The following is a 21,708-nucleotide window of genomic DNA, read 5'->3' as shown; positions in this document are numbered from 1 at the left end:
TTTTGGACACAGATTTATTTACACACTTGGCTTTGTTTTAACATTTTCTTCCTTAATTATACACCGTGAAACGTTTAATAAAACTACGAAACGCTTTCGTAAATACGTATATTGCTCTTAAAAATACTTTTTCTTTCATGCACATTTTGCTCCACATGTGCTCACAATAGAATGTATGATAATGAACATTTTATTTTACTTTTACAATAGGCGAATAAAAGTCAAATTACCAATTGGAAGCCAATCGATGGCTCCTGATTGGAGTAATATTGATTTTTTTTTCGTTTCATGAAATCGAAAAAAAAACCATTAATATATAAGTCTACCGGAACTGCGGATAAAAAAAAACCTTAAACTAAAATATTACGAAAAAACTTGCCTGTACCTCTGTGACCAACGGGTTTCATTAAATGTTTTTAAATAAGATTTTATAAAATGAGTTTTTTATTAATATTTAATAATTTAAGGAATAAATTTGTGAATGCCAAGAGATGTTATATGGTGAAAATTAAAAAAAATCCGAGAAACGCTCTCTGTATATACTATTATATACTACGATGTACCTAGTTTCTCTAGTAATACGTGTATAGAAAAAAACAATACTATGTGAAATTTTATTCTCTACTTAGGAATTTGCCGCAGCAAACGCATATTGTCACAGTGTACGTCCTATTCTATTGTAGTGAATATAAAATTTCACCCGTATTCCAAACATTGGCTTCAAAGAAGGCTATGTATTATATTTTAATGGTATCGGAGAATCTTAGTAGTTTTAAGTGTATAATCGACGTGTAGAGTGCCATATTTTTTTTATCAAGCGTTTAGCGTAGAAATTATAGAACACCTTGTATATTACTTTGTCCAGTTTAATGTTGCTAAATCAATGCCAAAAAATGTAAATGTATAAAAATTATGTTAACTAAGTAAACTTTGTTAACATTAACTGTAAAAATGTTAGAAATTAAAAATGTTGTACTATATTTGATCTTGGAATAAATGGGAAATAAATCGAAAACACTTGTGTTTATTTTATTTTGAAATGACAATTTTAAGTACGAATTGAAATTTTATTCCATTTCTCAACTATCCCACGGCTATGCAACACGGATGGAAAGTACTTTAAATATTGTGGATATTTTCGGAGTCTTCATGAAGACATTATTTTTCTTTAAAAATTAATATAGCGTTCAAAGATTTTTTTAAAGTTTATTGCTTCATCTGGGAACCAACCGACCAAATATGAAAAAAATCCTGTATTTTTATGATATGGATCGATCAATTATAAAGATTAATTTCCTTTAAGTAACATAGTATCTTACATAAAAGGAACACCGTTCTATTATACAGTTAAAAAAAAAACAAAGTTGAAACTGCTAATGTATCTACATTATTTGCAATTAATTTATCAGATGTTCAAAATGTGTTCCATTTTCTTTTATGCAAACACTATCTTTTGATAAATACGTTGCCTTTTTTTCACATCATTAGGTTATATTCCTAGATGAGGCAAGTAACTTTTTAAGTTTTTGAATGCAGCATTAGGTACTTACTTTTAAAATAAAATAATCTCTCCATGAGACAAAACTATATCCAATCTACAATATTTAAAGTACTTTGTGAGTGAGACACCTGTATAATTTTCCGAGAAACTTAAATGCTCTGAAATAAATACCTAATTCTTAGAAATTGTAATTGCTGGAATCTCGCCTAAATTACAATTTCATTGTGATATATTTTCAACAGGACTAAAGATATAAGCGTTTTTTATTCAAGAAACCAAATACATTTTATATCTTTTTCCCCCCCACAGAGGTTTAAAAATTGAGTGTAACGTGTAATTAACCACCACCACCACGTGGGCGCGTAGCGTTAACTTTTCTCCTATGTAATAATTAAAATATAAGTTACAAAATACTTTCTTATAAATGTTTCTAAAATACGTAATACAAAATAACTATGAGATGTATTGACAATATAATATAAAAATACAATATTTTGACCTCAGTTACTTTAAATACGTAATAAAATTATACCTATATCCAGACACCGCGAAAACATTTGAGAAAATATCAATTACTAAATATTTTTTCTATCGGTATTTGAAATAGTAATTAACAAAATATGTTTTTAGGTAGTGAGGTAATTGATATACAAAATACGTTCCATGTAATCAGTAGTGCTGGTGGCAATTGCGTACCATCGCGTAATTCAAATTAGAAAATTATTAAATAATACCTACTTACATTGACTTTTACTTACTAATAATAATGTCCTTTTATCATTTATACTTATATTCCTTCCAAATGACGTTATAATAATAAGCTGAAATCACCTTTAGCCCCATCTATAAAAATATCGTTGAAGCATCATGGCTTTGAACTTGAAACAACTCTGACAACCGAGGTCATCAAACACAACCGACTAGTTCACATAGATGGCGCTTTACAGGATAAAATTGTCTGCCAGCAAGCATGTCACGCCCAATTTTAGCTAATTATCAGACGATTTCATGATATTGTGAAATAGAAACCATTTGCCCGACATACCACTACTATTTTCAATTCATCACAATAAGAAAATTACTTTTATTTGCAAAATTTTCCTTGCAAAATAATAACGCAATGAGAAAATGACGTATGGCGTATTTCAAGTTTCAACAAACTCTGCAGTTCGCAGGCTGTCTCACTCGCACATGCGCCTTCGATCGGCGCAAAAGAGGGAGATAGAAGAAAATAATGAATTAACTTGTAGTAGAACGGGATTTCGTATCAGCTGACAACCAAAGCAAAACAGTCGGTCCGCGACCATCTTGTCAAAACTGGAGTCGGTGACAACAAAATAAAATATTGTAAAATGTCCTAAATCGCTTGTAATGACATAACTTTAGTTTTGTATTAGTGAAAGTATTGTGTATAGTTCTCGTCGGTGTTATTTTCGACTCGTTCACTATACATTTTTGCTCAATAATTCGGGTTTTTGTTGCGTCAAATGACGTCATGTATGTGATTATACACGTATCGCTGCTGACGAGTTTGTAAGTATTTTCTTTTATTTCTTTGCTAATTGTATTATTAGTGGATATTTCGAGTAGTTTCCCATTGGTGTCGGGTGGTGTTTTCATTCATGAATCGTTAGTAAACCGGAGAGGAAGAGGCCCGTCTGGTTTCCATACGCGACGCTTCGGTACAAGTTTTGCGATGCCCTTGAAAATTATGCAGCAAAAATTCGCGTTCTCATCAAACTGATGAAGTATTATCGATAGTGCTGGTGGCAGTTGTGTACCATCAGTTCACGTTCCATACATAATTAGGTGTATAAGGTCATGATTACCTTCCATATTTTCACTTAGCAACAATCGCGCACTTGACTAAAAATGGAACGCTCTCGACTAATAGAAAGTGTTTTGTGTATGAAACAATGATTATAATGTAGATGTCGAACGTGTATTATTGTGTTACTGAAAATGGCCGCTGTATTATCGTGTTTGCGTTGATATTTGTGCGGGGCACGGGTATATATCTACCTACATGCCGTCCATATTTTTTAGTAGCGCTCGCTTTCGAGTCAACTTTGTAAACACGAGATAGGCTAGAAGCTAACGCGATATAAATTCTCGACACAGTTACATCGGTCGAACATACTGATTTTTTAATATTGAGCATAGCGAGCAAACAATACATTATTTACCTGTAGCCTACTTATTAATGTATATCTGTTAATGTAGTGTCGATACACCAACGTAGGCACCTACTACCTACATGACATGTAATAAATGCGGTAGGAATGAATAACCGATATCATATTAAGAACAATAGACACGTATTGGATGTAGATTGCACATTTTTTCACTACAATTTTATATCAGAAACATGTAAAGATGAATATCTTTACAAACTGGCACGTAATGGCGTACATTTTGTATTACCTACTGTACAAATATATTTTTGCGATTCCGATGTATTCAACATTGTGGTGGCAGGGTGATGAATGCAGAAATAACTTGTGTATAGAGAATAAGACGAAATGTGGTGGTAATTCCCCTTGAAAAGAATTTCATGCCTTTCGCAATATTTATGTTATCCACAGAGGTTGATGCATGATTAGATGTATCTTGGTCAGGTCTTGTGTGTGACGTTTTCCATTATTCTTTATTTCTATACGTCAATTAATCATAATTATGAGGTAGAAAAAATTAACAACAGTGCGAACGGTTTGAGGAGTGGGAAGAACTAGTGTAATCACAGGAGACTTAACATCTTATATCCCACGGCCGGCAACGTATTTGCGATGTCAAGAATGGTACTTGTTTATATGCGGCGGTTGCCGCTTTCCATCAGGCCGTCTGCTTGTCGATTGGAATACCTACCATAACTAAAAAACTAATTTGTTAGGGCAACCTTGACATTAACAGTTCATAGACAAACTACGTTTAGAAACGAATGTCTTTTATTTAAGACAAAGACATTGAAGCGAGTCCTGCGTTATATAATAAATGTGTAACCACAGAATTTGAAAACGTTCTACATAATTATGTAGGTATAATTATAATTTCACAAAGTATTACTAGAGTTTCAGAACACAATCAATACTCCTTCTACAACTTTGATATTCATCAACTTGACACATTGGATCCTTATCGCAAGTGGCACAGAGTTGAATTTAATTCGTAAGTGTAAAGATTGACGTGCTCTAGATATTACTGTACTTTGTGTTTGCTTTAATAAAATTTTATATAAGTAATTTGTTATTTCTGCGTAATAAGTTCTTGGCCTAGAATAAAACATCCATTTTAATACCTATATACTTAGTTACTTTTGAGACAAGATATGAATCGCTTAGATTATGTATATTTTACTTATGCATTCACGAAATGTCTACGATGTAATTATGTAACATAATATTTCCATCATATACTCATAACTTCCAAATATAGCTATTTAAATTTGTTCTCATGTACACGGGTCTTGTTTACTTTCTAAGCAACTGACTGCCGTTTTACTGAGCATTTTGTGCACTTTCAACTATAGTTATTTATGTCTAACATGCCATCACAATCCTCGTGCCCTTGTCTTATGTAATGTACATAATTTGGAAACAATGTTCGAAAACGGTTCTATTGCTTTTTTTACCAACTTCTAAGTTCAATTAATGAACTGTGCGATCGTGGACTGTCCGCATTTTGAGTCTGATCTATAATGACCGTCCATCCATTGTAGGTGTCAACGCTTGTATAGCAATCGACCAATATGACATACTTGTGACGAAATATAAAAATAAGCAGAAATGTCTAAACCAGGTTTTACAGAAGGTTTATAGTGTTGAACTCGCCAGCGACCGTATTTTTTTCATTTAATTTTTTAACTATAAATGTAGCAGTTAGACACCGATGGCCTTGACTGCGCTACCGGACATAACTGCGAATTAATGGCACTTAGCCTATATTATAAGTTATAAGCTAAGAAGCGAATTCTGATTCACAGATCTGCGCTCAAGACGCTACTAGAGATTTCTGCTAGGAAAGCGTTCTACACAAGAGAGTGAGCCCGGAATGTGACAATACCGCGAGTACACACTGAGCTAGGCTCATCCTCGACGAGGTCCGTGTGAGAAACCGACTTGTATGACAATCATGACCTCTAGCGATCACAATAAGAACTACAATTTACCATACAAATGTTTTACACCATGACTAGGTTTATCAGCACTATAAAGTCTTGGTACAGATACAGATCGCTATTCAAGTCCAGGGGGTCTACACTCGAACTCCGTCCGACATCCGTCCGAAACAATTACTGTCAAATAAGTAATATTCGACAAAATTAAAAGACAAGTATCAAGTATGAAGCTTCATTCGCATCACGCGTCTTTTCATTCCTTTATCATTCTTCATTCCTAGTGTAGCGTCACTAGGTTGAAACGTGTTTATCAGAGTTCATTCATCAAACCAATGGAGTCCAATGATATTGGATCATTGTAAATCTGTCTCAAGGTAGATTTCCAGTAACGCGGCAGTACCATCTGCCCGACATCTTAGTACATTAGCCCCAGATCAGGCAGTGTACAGTGTTGTCACTGACTTCACCTGGTTCTCAAGCGGCTAGTGCCTCGGCTGAGCCGCCCCGGGTGCACGTACAGTACTCTCCCTATTTTCCAGGTAGGTACCTAGGCTGTAAGCAGGTTCACGTTCACTTTTAGTTTTAGGCGCGTTCCCGTTATGTCGTAACGATTTTTTTATCGTTAGACGACTGTTGCGTCTAGCCTGTACCCATATCACGACAATCTGTCGTGACTGTGTCGTGGACGTTTATTTTATCGTTGAACAACTGTCGTGTCTAGTTGTTCCCGCTAGATTGTGACGACAATTTATCGGTTCACGACAGCCGCCTTGTCGTTTGCACGACAAAAACGTTTTTGTGAATATGAAATTTTTATCCTGTCGTTTTATTTACCGTCTGACGACTGTTGTTCTAGCACTTCCCATTGTCACGACAGTCTGTCGTTGTAACGTCAAAAAAGTTAAACGTGTTGTACTATATGTGAACTTCATTTAAATATACAAGCTTACAAGCCAATAAATTGCACGACTATCTATCGTCACGGCATAATGGGAACTCGCCCCAACGGTTGCTACCGCTTAACCTTTGACTCTAGAGTCCACTACCAAATCTCCTCTTTGGTGGCGGAGCTGTAAGGTCGGCAGTACCATTGGTGGAGTAACAGCGAGACGGCACTGTGTGCGTTGGAATAAAACGTTCACCTTCCCACGGCCTCATCAACCTACTTGGTTATACGGGCCGAATCTTGGTGCTCGGATTTCTATCTAACACGCAAATAACTCCCTCTAATTTCATAAGTTTCCTTGAAGCATATGTCTGACGGAAATGTGTGAAACACTCTTCGAAAGCTGTTTCCCTGACGCGTCATCGGGTATTTTCATTTCCGTAACGCGTAAAGGAACTGCCGCACTGCCACGACGTCACTACCTCGTCTAAAGTCTACCTTTAACCACCCTGCGACCGCCACCGCTAAAATTCAACCTACGTGAGGTTATTTGCAATCTATACGTGTTTACGTAGCTATCTAGTCTATAGTATCGCATAACTGATGGTAATGACAATGACCTTGAAATGAAGAATGACATCGCTTCTGGCGATAAAATCGCCAGTTGGCACATTATTCATTAAGTTGCGATCACGCAGGTTGACATGTGCCAAAACTATTGTGTACTTAGACGAGAAAGTTTCGCAGCGGTGACGTTTAAGTTCCTACTTGTAATTAACTGAAACTTAAGCAGTCTCTATACAACCCCAAATGGCTTTGGTTGGTTCCGCATAACAATGGAAGTGTTGAATCAATCACTTTAGAAAAAATATATAGCAAAATTGATGATATACACTGATTACTATACAGTGTGATTGCTAAAAATTTCAATTAAAACTTACGTCGAAATTTTACAAGAAAACCGCTGCATTCAATGGGTGCTTTATATATACCAATGATTTTTTTTATATCAACTGAACTAAATAGAACACGTATAAGACACGATATACATTTAGCAAATAGCTTTAATTTCGTATGTAAAAAAATAAATTATTAAATAAAGCCAGGGTCCCTGCCGCTCGACACGCACTATAGAACCGATTCAGTAGGAGAAAAATTTGAATTTGGGGTAATTAGTATTGGCTTTTAATATCACTGTTTTGTTTCTTCATAATTTCCTTTTGTTTTATAATTCAAAGGGAATTTAACGGTAAGGCACGACATTTACGCTACCAATTATATGTTATTTATTTATTTATTTAAAATGCAAGTCACAACGACACGCGTTCCATTAGGTAAGCACTTATTGCTATGACACCCCGTAGGGGTATGTCACTTTTAGGGTTACAGTATTTATTAGATATTATTAGATTAAAATAATGTGTCAATTATCCATCGTCAGTCTTCGTCAAATACATAAAATAACATAACAACATAATTTAATCAAACACCTACGTAAGTTTGTCAAAATTAAATTCATGTACGTTATAATAGCATCGTCATCTTATTTAAGAGCTAGACTCTGGTCGGTGTAGCCTTCTCCACTCCTCACGGTTCATAGCCAGTTCTTTTCCCTCTTTATAGCTGTTCAATTTGATCTTCTTTTTTATTTATTCACTATATGCCATTCTCGGTCTTCCTCTTTTTCTTTTCCCTTCTATCCTCCCCTCAATTATCATTTTCACAAATTCGTCATTAAGTAACAAATGTCCAAACATTTTCCCCCTTCTCTCTATTGCATTTAAAAGACTTCTCTCCTCCCCGACCCTTTCCAAAACTTCCAATTCTAATAGCACTTGTCAATTAATAATACTTTTAATTTTTTTTTGTACAATTTCTGTAATTTGTAAGGGTAGTTTATTGCATTGATATATAGATGATAGAATTTTTATTGCATTAAAATGCGAACTATTCTAATAAATGCTTAGAGTACTTTGCGGAAGGCTTAATATATACATTATATCTAGACGATCTTACAGAAGTAGGTATAGCATACTGTGAATGTATGTGAATATTATCATGCTAATGAACATCATAGATCCGTCATATCTGTCTATATGCCATAGACAAAAATAAGATGAAAGGTACTATGATATTTCTAAATGAAACTATTTTTTTGGATCTAATTCGCGTATACTTGTTTTTTTTAACAAACCAATGTCTCGGACCCTTTTCAGGAAACGTTAAAAACAAATAAACGCCATTTAGATCCGACAAAATGGCTTCATTTGCAATGTGTAACATTCGCGAAAACTAGAACACGATTACCCAGAAATAGAGACGAAATGTCATTTAATTTGTTGGAAAACTATTCTGCCAAATCATTACAGTGACAACTGCGCTTCGATTGGCCAGCCGAATTCGAAACAATTGACGGGTGTCGTCAATTGTTTCACTTCGAGTCGACCAGTTTAACTTGAGCTTTGTGAATAAAAAACGTGATTCCGTTTGTTTATTTAGATGTTTTGCTGTTTTTCCCACACCACCGAATGGAACAGCCCCCATTGTTAGAGAGATTATCTTTTTTACAACAAATACAGAACATTTTTGGAACATACGGAGACGTACACAGATCAGTTGTTGGCGCTGTACTATTTCAATTTTCTAATTTGTGATTTCAGCGCAAACGAAAAGTGATATTTAAAAATGATATAAGGCCCATTTAGCTGATAGTTGCCAGGGATGGATGGCCCTTATTTCGTCTCTATTTCTCTTTAAATGCTGTAATAACTAAAATAGTGCAATAATTTTCCAAGTCTTTAATAAACCACAACGTATTTTATCTGTAACATGAATATTCCTTTCCCAACGAACTGCAGGCATATGTAGGCGGGGACCTTATTGATTACCTGCCATTATCAAAGACTGCTCACAAACAGGCTTGTTACAGGTAAAATTAAAACAAGAAAGGACAATATTATACTTGGTGAAATAAGTGATATTCCATAGCGTCCATATCATATTTTATTTGTATCGTTTCATTCACCGTCTTAACGGTGTTTTGTTTCTGGAAGAAGTTGTTTGAAAACGGAACATTTCGAGTTCCCCATCTAGTACAATTACGTTATTCTTATAACTGGGAATCAACTCTCGTCCTCCGTCCGAAACAATTACTGTCTAATAAATAATACTCGACCAAATTAAAAAAACAATGTCAACTATGAGCTTCATTCGCATCATGCGTTTTTTTAATTTAATCGGATATTACTTATTTGACAGTAGTTCGGCCGGATATTGGAAGAAACGGAATTCAACGCGAGTAGACCCTCAGAACAGTCGATATGAGTGCCGCGTTTCCCCCCGCGCCGCCGCCACCGCCGCCAAATGTAATCGGCGCGCCGTTCTTTTCAGTTCGATCAGGCGCTCCGATCGCCACGCACCCTAATGCTTCTGTATTGTTTATGCGTAGTAAAAATGGCGACGCCAGAAATTGTGTGTGCGTGCGTACGATCGGAACGCCTGATCGATCTGATAAAAATTTGATTACTATAGAAAATCCGTTATTTTATTTTTTCCTTTGAAAAACAAACTCCGTTATACAAATTCGTTTCATGATCGCGCTCGCGCCGCCGGGATGCCGCCGCCGCCGACACTTTTTTCTTGGTTGGTTTATTATCGGGGCTCATATCTAAGTGAGACTCATAATGGATTAACGATGATAAGAAATAAAAAGCACCTAGAATCGAATTTGGTCGAGCATTACTTATTTCACAGTAATTGTTTCGGACGGGCGATATACGGGGATACGGCATAGCCGCAGTATTGGGCATTCCTTACAAACCAGTCATCGCGATGACGTACCTATTTTTTTTTTAAGAAACTGAAAAGCCAAACTGTATTGCGCTGAGGACGGTCTACCCATTTAACAGTGAATTTTCCTGAAGGAAACTTCTTGGTAAAACGGAACGCAATCCCACGAAACGGAACGGATTTTTATGTATTTTTTTGGCTAATGTGCAAGTGGCCAGTGCCATAAGAAAATATTGACAGATCAGATGTGAAAGTCATTAGTCATAGCCAATTAGAATTCAGATTTTGAATATTTTAGGGTTTAAGTGTTGCTGCTTTTTCGACTTTTTTTTAACTATGACAGTGTTGCTAGAATTAATTTAACGTATCCACACTTTTGTTTTAAATGAATAAATAAAAATGCAGGTCACAATATCTTTTTAATTATTTTGCTAAGCTATTTGTTTCAAGCTTATATCTAGCAAAAAAATTGAGGCTGGTTAAATTTTTCTTGGAATAAAGTACCAAACTCTATACTAATTCGATACAAGTCCCTTTTACCCTTCTGTTCTTAATATCCTTAAAAGATTCCTCTTTTCCCTAACCTTTTTTAAACCTTGTTAATTGGCGAATCTATGCAGCCTTAAGTATACGTTATTCAACTCGTTAGTAATTATTAATCCTGTCATACGAATGACAAATTAGTAACCTACTAATTTTCGTGTTCGAATGATCGGAATGATCATTCATTATTAATACATAGATTCCATAGAGCACAACGATACTCGTGATCACCTAGCTCTCTCTGACATATGGTACATACCGTAAATGTGTCTGGGACAGGGACATTTTGATACGGACATGGTGTGGTGGAGTTCCAACATAATAGTAATTTCAGTACAGAGTACTAAAAAACCGACCTCAAAAGTTCGTGGAATTACACCTGATTCATCGCCCAGTTTGCCACCCTCAGAGGTTAAATATTTTCTTCATATTTATATGGGACCAATACTGAGATATCCTCTTTCAAAGAATCATCAAAATCGGTTCACAAATGCCGAGTTATCACGTAACATACATTACATAAAAATACAGTCAAATTGGGAACCTCCTCATTTTTTTGAAGTCGTAGTTAATCATCGTGCATTCGACCGAATGGCAGGGGCATTCGCTATCGGTAATGAAGTGATTGTACCTGTATTCGACTTAGGCGAATGAGATACCCACTCGAATGATTAATACTAGTAACATTCAAAGTCGCGCATCGCAAGTACACGTATTATAAAATGTCATTACCAAAACATTTTAATGCCCATGGCAATGTATGTCACGCTCTATTTAATCAATACAGGCTATCATGCTATGGGCAGATAATGAATAACGATAAGTATGATATATAATTACATGGTGTTGCTCTGACGTGTCATTTTAATGGGGAAACTCCATGTTCCGTCCAAAAGTTCGCTAACGTCTGCTTATGCTTAAGATTGTTACTTAAGAGCGTATACAATCTCAAATGGCTTTGGGAATAATATATAGTAAAATTGATAATATGCACTGATTACTATATACGATGTAAAACACGATAAATATTTCTACGATAGAAAAAAAACACAAACTTAACCTCGAAATTTTATAAGAAAACCGCTGTTCCTATTCAGTAGGTACGTTACATGTTATATACACTAATGATTTTTAAAATTTCTACTGAACCAGGAACACGTGCAGCATACGATATACGTTTTTCAAATGGCTTGAAGTTCGTTTGTAAAAAAATAAATTGTTGCTTTATTTCAGTAAAGCAAGTGTCCCTGCCGCGGGACGCAAGAAAAATTAACCGTATTATTACGACAAATCGTGTATTTTTAAATTGTATCTCTAATTTGATCAAAATTGGTTTCTATGAAACATATCACCAGAGATCGGAATTACATTTTTTTTTGGTTACATTATCTACATTAACTCTAATTAATACGTACAGAGTCGATAAACACCTCCCTCTGACATCAGAACAATATAGTTATATTTTTGTAAATGAGACTATTTTTTCGGATCTTAATCGCGACTAACATTCAGTTAGTCGTGACCGTGGGACCCATAAAGGCCCCAAAACAGGTTTTTATTTGAAAAAAAAATATAATAAGATCTGATAAATAGTGTCTGTGTAGCGATTGACGAAAACCTTACAATTACAAAACTTTTCTTCTAAACGCACTAATTAATAAAAATAAATTTTCTTCTAAACTAGTAAAGTAATAGTTATCAAAAATGGAATAAAATATAAATCTATTTTCTCCCAATAGCTTACAAATATTACAATGACATAATGTACAAGTATAGATATAAATAATGCTACAAAGGGAGACTGGTGTCCAAGCTAGGTAAAACCTATGTTATATGATCGCCAGGCCCCCAACCGCCGGATATAACAGTAAAAATTGAACGTAATTACACTGATAGTTTAGCAAGCTATTATAAATCACTGAAAACTTAATAATTGGATTCTAGCTTATAAATTGGAATAAAAAAATAATGCAAAATCCTATATAATCGTTTATTTCTGGATTTCAGATTGAGTATTATCCACTTTACGTGTATTAGGTACTGAAGACCTAAGTCCTTGAAGATACAAGATACTTTTTGCCTGAGTAAATTAAAATTTGATGAAATATTTGTTTCACAAGTTTCTGGTCAACTGAGATAGGTATTTCATACAACTGAGATATTGCGTACTTCAGTCCTCTTTCCCAGCAATTTTATAACGAAACCCTTTTGTCCTGTGTCTCCTTTGGCTGACTCCAGCATTTCCATTTATAAAAATGGATTGCAATGGATCGGTTTTATGTTTCTCTTCTTTTTATTTCTTATCCTCGTCAATCCATTATAAGTCTCACTAAACAGACTATTCTGGGGATCTACTCACGTCCTCCGTCCAAAACAATTAATGTCAAATAAGTAATACTAGTAACAAGGGTCGTCGACGGCGATATGCGGATCGCGCGCCTAAAATGGGCAGGTCAACTTGCTAGGCGGGACGATGACCGATGGACCAAGGCGGTCACTGAATGGTACCCGGTAGGAGCAAGACGTAATACTCGACTAAATTAAAAGACGCATGATGCGAATGAGTATGCGAAGCAACGTTGTCCTTTGATTTAGTCGAGTATTACTTATTAGACAGTATTTGTTTCGGACGGTTGTCGGTCGGAGAACGACAGTAGACCCCTTGGGCATGGTCTGCCCCACTGACCCAATTGAAGACTTATTTTATTTATTAAAAGTTAATTTATTAATTACAATAATTGTAACTTGTGAAAACATACGCACAGTCGAACGTAGGATCTCCTCCTCTTTTTTTTTGGAGTCGGTTAAAAAACCTGAGTAAGTTTGTCCGTACACTGCAATTCATTGATGATTTCTTGACTTACGACATTTCTCCTTGTGAAAGAGTTCTTTAGAGGCCTAGTAAGATTCTCCTATTTTTTTTTTCTCTCCACTTGTATTATCAGCATCATCATATGTCCTTTGCATTACGCCTACAGTTATGTTTATCTACCAAGATTAAAACATTAACAATCATGTTATGACATCACTGCAGAAAATAACTGAGTTGGCAAATGCCTTCTAATTAAAGAAAATAAATCATAATGCGTCGATTTGCCAATTCGCGTCACCATTCAAGATACCTTGGGTAACTTGTTTGCAAACTTCCTGAAGCCAACAATATTCCTTGGCTATTTTCAGAATGCTTTGTGAAATAAACTGGGGGAGCGGGTATATTTTTTTAAAGTTTATTGAAAAAATTAACCGATGTTTACTCAACTACAGTCGTCTTGCTTATACCGTGTATTATTTGTAATTTATACACATATTTAATCGACTGACTTTCCACCAATTAGTGATTGTATAACTACCTATTTTCAAATTGTACACTTTAATTACATGTTGAACAATAAAATATTATTATTGATAAGGCTCAATATTAAAATAAACTCACTGTATATTAATTTTAAAGTACACTACGGAGATCATAGACTTAAGCTCAATTTATATTGCGGCGGAACGGAATGGAAGCTATTTTTGTAAGGATATTGTACATGGCATAATGAACTGTGTGATCGATTATGTAATGTACAAACTAGATACGAGCCATAATCTTCCGCGGAATGCGCGAGCATTCTCGAGTAAAGATGTCACGAATAGTGTTTTGGCCGAATACCGAATATTCGGCTATCGTTAACGGGCGAAGCGACGAATATTCGGCAGCCGAATGTTCGGCGTAAGATCTGTGCATCTCACGCGCAACCTGTTTTTTTTTGTAACATAATATATTACGACCTGTCCTATTGTGCTGCGTGCGGAGGTAACGAAGGTGAGGTGTTTTGCTGAAAAATAATACATGTCAGTTTCTGGACCTGTTTTAAAGAAGGTGTTACTGATAATATGCAAAATGATGAATGAGGATGTGGAGAAAAGTTCTATTGCACATGAAATTGATTTTTATTTGTAAACTGTTCGCCTAGATCGGACGGAAGACCCTTACAAGTGGTGGTCAGCAAACGTAAAGCAGTATCCAAACCTGTCAAAATTTGCTAAGATTTATCTATCGTCTCCTGGCAGTAGTGTTTATAGTGAAAGGCTATTTTCAGAAGCAAGAATAGTTTATGAGGAAAAGCTCAATCGTTTGTTACCAACAACTAAATGCTGAAAAATTGTTTTCATTCATCACAACCGGCCACTGATTGATTTTAAGTATTAAAGCAACAATTTGTGATTAAAATACTTGATACACTTTGAATAATATGTGCTTTTTTTTATGATTCGATATTCGGTATTCGGCCGAATACAGAATATTAAAAAAAGTGGCCGAATAAGCCGAATACTGAATAGTAGCCGAATATTCGTGGCATCTCTATTCTCGAGCATGCGCGAGAATTCCGCGAAAGATTTTGGCGCGTATCTACTTTGTACGATAGTACGTTACGCAATTGACCATAAAGTTCATTGTGCTGTGTACAAAATCGTAACAAAAATTCCCTTCCATTCCGTTTCGCCGCAATGTAAATTGAGCTTTATCACTATGACAACTAAACTTGCATTGTTACTGGCCCGCTTTAAAAATTAAAGAACACCTGTTACTATAAATATCTAAATAAACACCAGTATCAACTCGTGTCAGACTAAAAAGTCTGGTAATGGTCATGAAACTTCTCTGTTTATGAGAAACCATTGTTATCTTAGCAGTTTTGTCTCAAAAATCATTCTTATCACAAGAATATATATATGTATATCTGTTTTTTTATGACTAATACTCAAGCATTTAAGCACAATCTTCCGTAAGATAAGCGACCATGTGGTTAAGTCGCATTATTATATACTATTGAGTGGGTACAAAAACAGAATTACTAGAAATAGTTATATTGTCGAGGAACCGCGAATCCGCGTATGTGGTATTGGTCAAAGGCGCGTATCTGCACTAAATCAAATTTCACAGGAGATGAATTTTAACGGTATTACTTTGTTATTTCAATGGTTACGACTTCCATTTTTGCACAGTAAGCATTAATTTATGTTGTCTACGGACTGATAACGATAGATTCCCGTAGTATTATATTATCCCGGGTAGTATTGTGTTTAATATACCTACGCGTTCCATGAGATACTACCGTCCTATTGCAGTTCCGCTGGCGAGGACTAAATATAGACAAAACAGTTTCCTTTATAGGGCTTGCAAGAGTTTGAACGATGTGTTGAGCAGGAATGAACTTAATATTGACATATTATTATTCAATTCTAACTCATTAAAGAGTAAACTTGTGGACGCGTTTGTTTAATGGGCGATCATTTCGTGGCGCAGGTATTGGGATATATGTGATGTACATTGCGTATATGCGTGCATATGTGTGTATATATGTATATGTATATATTAAGTGTATTTGTTACATTATTAATTTTATTTGCTGTGACCACTTTCTAAGTGCTCATTGTTTAGTCATTATGTTATTATAAGCGAAAACCTTTAATTTGCTGTAATGTATTTGTTGATGTTTTTAATTTGTTGCTAAGCTGTTGGTTTTCCACAAATAAATAAATAAATTTTTGTTTTGTTTTTGTTTTGGCCACTAAATTACCGAAATGAAAATTCATAACCAAATGCTAGTTACGCGTAATTGCTACTATCTCCGACGACATGACAATCTGTGATTATACCTTTATAATTAAAAAGGATCTAGAAATTGTATTTTAAGCTTTGACTAACCGATTTTGCGTTCGAACAGTATTAAAGGGATAACGTCCAAACAGAGTTACGCGGTTTTCAAATTGAGCCGCCGTTGTATACTTTAGTATAATTTAAAATAATATTGTATAATAAAAATGTGGCTTACACTACTTTTGCGTTGATAGCCTCATTTGAAAACACATACGCGATTTATTTTTAATTGCGCAAACTTGCACTTATTTTAGTTCTAATTTAGGGCGTTTACATTCAACACGTATAAAGATGATGTCTTCTTCGCGTTGAATATTCATTATAATGCTTCGAGTATTGCAATACAAAAAAGAAAGTAATTTTGCATTTCGTTTCAAGGAGAGTAGTCCTCATTTTGCTTTAAATTTAGGCTACTTTAAAATTAGTCTTGTTTATTTTCGATCGCCAAACGTAATTCGGTAGAAGCTCGGTGTTTATGTCGAATATATGACGAAAACAACGTTTGCCATTGTTAGCCAAGAAAACGTTTAATTCTTTTTACAAGCAGTTTGTTTTTCTGACAATCACTTGTAAAGTGTAAAGATTAAGTTGCAAATTAAAACAAAGATCGAACACAAAGAAAAACTCCTTCGATCTGACAGGACTTGAACCTGCGTCTTCCGAGTATCAGCGTCTTGCCAACGCGCGCACAGCGTCGACAATATATCCGCAAGGCGGCGACGGCGCAACGTAGTATCCCTAACTAATTTGTAGACGCAACGCCATCATTGGGCGACTACTGTATAGTGCCGAACGTCGGGTATACGCCGCGCGGGCGATGCGTCGCCGTCGCGCGGACATCTGTCATGTCGACGCTGTGCGTCCGTTATTGGCAAGACGCTCGAAAGACTATACTCCGACCAACCATTCGTCAATTTTTTGACAGATCGAATTCTAATCAATTAGTGATGTCCTAATGCGTGTCCGAATCGATTTTTTATAACAATCGATTTTATTTATGAAGAAGTTTTAATCGTGAATGTGAGCGGATTCCAAAAAGAAGTTATTGTCTAATTGGATTTAACAATTTGTGTACTCAAGAATTAATAATTAATGTTAATGAGGATTCAAGTGATGATTCCCGTTCATATGGAGAAAAATCCGACGATTCATTATAATAAATAGTAAGAATTTATTATAATTATTTACAATTTATTTCATTTCGTTATATTTTATTAGACAGGTACCAAAATTTTACAATTTAAATAATCTTCGTTACATAATCTGTTGGCTCGATAAATAACGAAGCTCAAGAGCACGTCCCTTCACTACAATTAAAACATAAAAGAGTCCAAGAAGTATTGCATTTTTTGTATATGGTTGTATATCAATAATTACGAAACTTCGGATGTATGTCATATGTCAAAAGTTAAATAAATGGTTGAACGGAGTACAGTGTGGGGAGTCTTACGAATTTCTCTATGCGTTTGTTACAATATTTTTTTGGTTTTAACGGCTATTTTGCCGTTTTAAACAGCCCATTCACTACCTGGATAACAGTCCGCCGCGCAGGCTGGAAACTGCTCACACACTATCCCGCTTATGGAATCTCACAGGACGCATTGCAGGGTGGCTTGCATGCAGCTTATACATTCATAATCCTGCATTACGCGGACGGCAAGGCGGACTGCAATGCAGGATAATGAATGCCCCATTTTACTCAACCTGCTAACTTTACAGCTACTACAGGTTAACGAGAGATGTCACTTTATGAATTGTAATATTCATTTTATTGAATATCACTTAAAACAAACTTTATTTAATTACATATGAACAGTTAGTATGACGGTTGCTGTTCCATTATGTTAAGCAGGCTCGCCACGGACCACTGGCGTTCATTACACGGACCCCTTAGGGGTCCAAGGACCACAGGTTAAGAGACCCTGCTCTAACGCATGTTAATTTCTTGAAATTAAATAAATTCTAGTATATATATACAATTGTCTACTCCAATATTCGCTGGTTATTTAATGACGGCTTAACAAATTAGATATTAGATATGACACACTTCACAATATTTACTTAGTTTCTTTGTGTCTTTTACATGTTTAACCATTACTAAATTGATTTAGAAATACTGGCGTACGTTTGTATGTGTGTGTGTACTTTTTAACCTTCTTCAAAAAAAGAAGGAGGTTCTCAATTCTACTGTACCTATACGTTTTATTTTGTATGTACGTTACGCGATAACTCCGGCTGTTTGTAAACCGGTTTGTAAACTGATTTTGCGGATTCTTTTTTGTCGGAAAAAGGGTACCTCAGTATTGGTCCCATTTAAATTTGAATAAAATATTCCACCTCTAAGGGTGTTAAATCCCTTAGATGAATACAGTCGCGCACTTCCGGTAACCGATCCCAATAAAACTTGGCAAATAGATGTATTTCCGCGAACATTTGATGTCGGTTTATATATGTATGTATTCAATTGACTACTCCGATATTTGTAACTAATTAGATATGACACAGTTCACAACATTTATTTAGTTTATGTCTTTTACATGTTTAACCATTACTAATTTGATCTAGAAATACTGGCTTACGCTTGTATGCGTCTGTACTTTTAATTGTACTATATTATGACTTTTCCTTCCGCCATTTTGAAACAACCGCAACCTAGCGTTAGTTATCGCAGGAAACTTGTTACTTATCTAAACATTAACTGCCGAACAAATTATATCATTATGCATGTTCACGTACATTGTAACTCTTACTTTGTTAGTTAGTTTTTATTTTCGATCATATAAAGTTCAAATAATTGCTTTTTGTTTTTGTAACTGCGATCGATTGTAATTTGATAATGGCGTATTTAGTATACACTTATACATTTCGACGGTTTTTTCGAATACTGTTCTAACTGCTAGAACCTCAAATAGCTTTGGTTGATAACAGTGGAAGTGTTGGATCAATCATTTTGGAAAAAATGTATAGCAAAATTGAGGATAAGCAGTGTGGAAAACACGATTCTTAAAAATTTTCACCATGGAAAAAAAACACAAACTTACCTCGATGCTTTACAAGAAAACCGCTGTATTTAAGGGGTACTTTACACATACCAATGATTTTTATTAATATAAACTGAACTAAATAGAACACTTTTCAAATAGTTTTAGTTTCGTTTGTAAAAAAAATAAATTCTGAAATAAAACCTGTGTTCCTGCCGCTCGACCCAAGCAAAATGAACCGTATTAGTACGGGAAATACTTGAATTCGTGCTAAGGTAGTATCAAGTCTTAAACTTAAAAAAAAACTGATCCAAGACAGTGTACTTTCAAAACTAATGTCGCCAGCTATAACCTAACAACTCGTCGAAACTGATTCAATGATCCCAAACACATGACAATAGTTCTAGTGGTAGTAAAATATCAAAAGTTTCATGGAATCAAGGTATTTAAAAAAACAAATAACGCACACACTCATAGCCCCGCACTAGGACAACCCTATATCGCGAATGCCATGGACACACAAATAGACAACCACAAATTACACCCAAACTCATGAGATAAATAAATGTAGGCCATACATTTCTCCCGGCCCGGGAATCGAACCTCTGCGCAACAGACGAGAATGGTAACCGTTCGGCCACGTTGGCAATTGCGAATATTTGATTACCCTATCTGTACAAATACATTTTTAAATCATAGGTGTCATAAAAAATTTATTTGAAAAAAAAACCTGATTTGCAGTAATTGACAAAAACGTGTGTGATTCATTTTATGATTGAAATTCCTACACTAACGGGGAACAGAGCTAAACAGTTGAGCAGATGTTCATCAAACGTATCTAGAACAATCTCCGATTGAAGTAGCATTCAAATAAAAAAGCGCTTTTAAGATCACTGCAGCCGTTGGGGAGCTACGACGCCACAGACGTCTTGTGGCATCGTAGCTATGTTCCTTAAAAGGAATTATTCCTTGTAATCGATCCTTTCGATCGGCATCATAAAAATACAGATTGTTTTCTTTTTTCATATTTCGATGCGTCCAATTTTAACGTCAGTACGTCAACTTAATTTTTGGATCTTTTCTGTTTTTATTTTGTTTTAGAAATTAAATTAAATGAAAGAATTTGAAATGAAATGATAGAATTTATTCCAGACAGTAGGTATAGTTACATGTCTATATTGTGTTAGTAGGTACTTACAACTATCTGGGGGGCGGGTCGGAGGACAACCGACTCGCCCCTCCGTTGGCGCGGGAGCCCTGGCGTAAGCTAGGGCGGCCGGGCGGCGTCGTGGTGAATGTTCACTGATCCCACGGCGCCGACTCAACCGGCGAGAGGGAAACCCGGGGGGGTTTTAGTGGGGTAGGCCTTCCAGTGTGGAGGGAGAGTCCCCACATAACCCCTGAGTCTCCCTGGGCTCAGGGGTATCCATAAAGATTTCCCCCCCGTCAAAAAAAAAAAAAAAAGGTACTTACAACTATGTCAGTACAAAGCAAAGTGGTCAGTGGACATCCAATACTTAAGGATTGGGCTGTCCATCCTCTCTGCTACCATCTTAAGAAGACTGTTGGTGCTGCCTCTCACTCTGGCCCACAGGGATTTTGTTTAATAATTTTATTTTTTACAAAATTCGTTTTTTTTTCGAATTTTGTTTTCTTTCCTTTTTTTCATAAAATTCAGAAATAAACATGACTGTTTACAAAAATAACAGAAAATGATAAAATAATAAAGTTGGAGTAGTGCTCATTGGAGGCGTCGATTTAGTCCTTTTGATTCCCAGATGAGGCAAGTAACTTTTTAACAATTTTTAAATGCATATTCATTAACTTACAAATAAATGGACGGGTCTAATACAAAAACCACGAAAAAAATGTCCCAAGTCAACCTATTTAAACGTAGTGACATGTAAAGGAATATGAAAAAGCTAAAACGTTTAATTTAAATTGTAATGTCATCGCAATACTGTCTAATTTTGCTTGCTTTGCTGTCAGTCGAACAAACGAAGACTAAAGCGTGAATGACGCTCTGTATACGATTTTAACGCCCTATAAGTTCGGACACTTTTTAGCGCGGACCCGACGTCCATATAATTGTAAGTCAATGTGCATATTACGTAGTTTTAAAAATATAATATTGGTTCCTTGAAGCAAGAGAAGAGAAGATACTCTCTACCTGCTTTTCAAAAATAGTGGCCCAATTCAAAATTGACACTTTTGTATTTATTGCACCGAGATTTATTCAGCAAAATT

General features: G+C 35.5%; 1 protein-coding gene across 1 annotated transcript in view; it reads left to right on the top strand.

The window, feature by feature from the left end:
- The first annotated feature begins 2,800 nt into the window (after positions 1-2,800).
- LOC113238211 overlaps positions 2,801-21,708 on the top strand; it is a 47,300-nt gene continuing 28,392 nt past the window's right edge. The window contains exon 1 of the mRNA XM_026474996.1: positions 2,801-3,034. The gene's annotated coding sequence lies outside the window, so the exon portion shown is untranslated. The remainder of the gene's footprint in view (positions 3,035-21,708) is intronic.

The sequence above is a fragment of the Hyposmocoma kahamanoa genome, unplaced genomic scaffold (assembly GCF_003589595.1).
Source record: "Hyposmocoma kahamanoa isolate Upper Pololo Valley unplaced genomic scaffold, ASM358959v1 95, whole genome shotgun sequence".
In the NCBI taxonomy this organism is placed as follows: domain Eukaryota; kingdom Metazoa; phylum Arthropoda; class Insecta; order Lepidoptera; family Cosmopterigidae; genus Hyposmocoma; species Hyposmocoma kahamanoa.
Note: the sequence above shows the minus strand (reverse complement) of the source record. Positions and strands in the feature narration are given on the sequence as shown.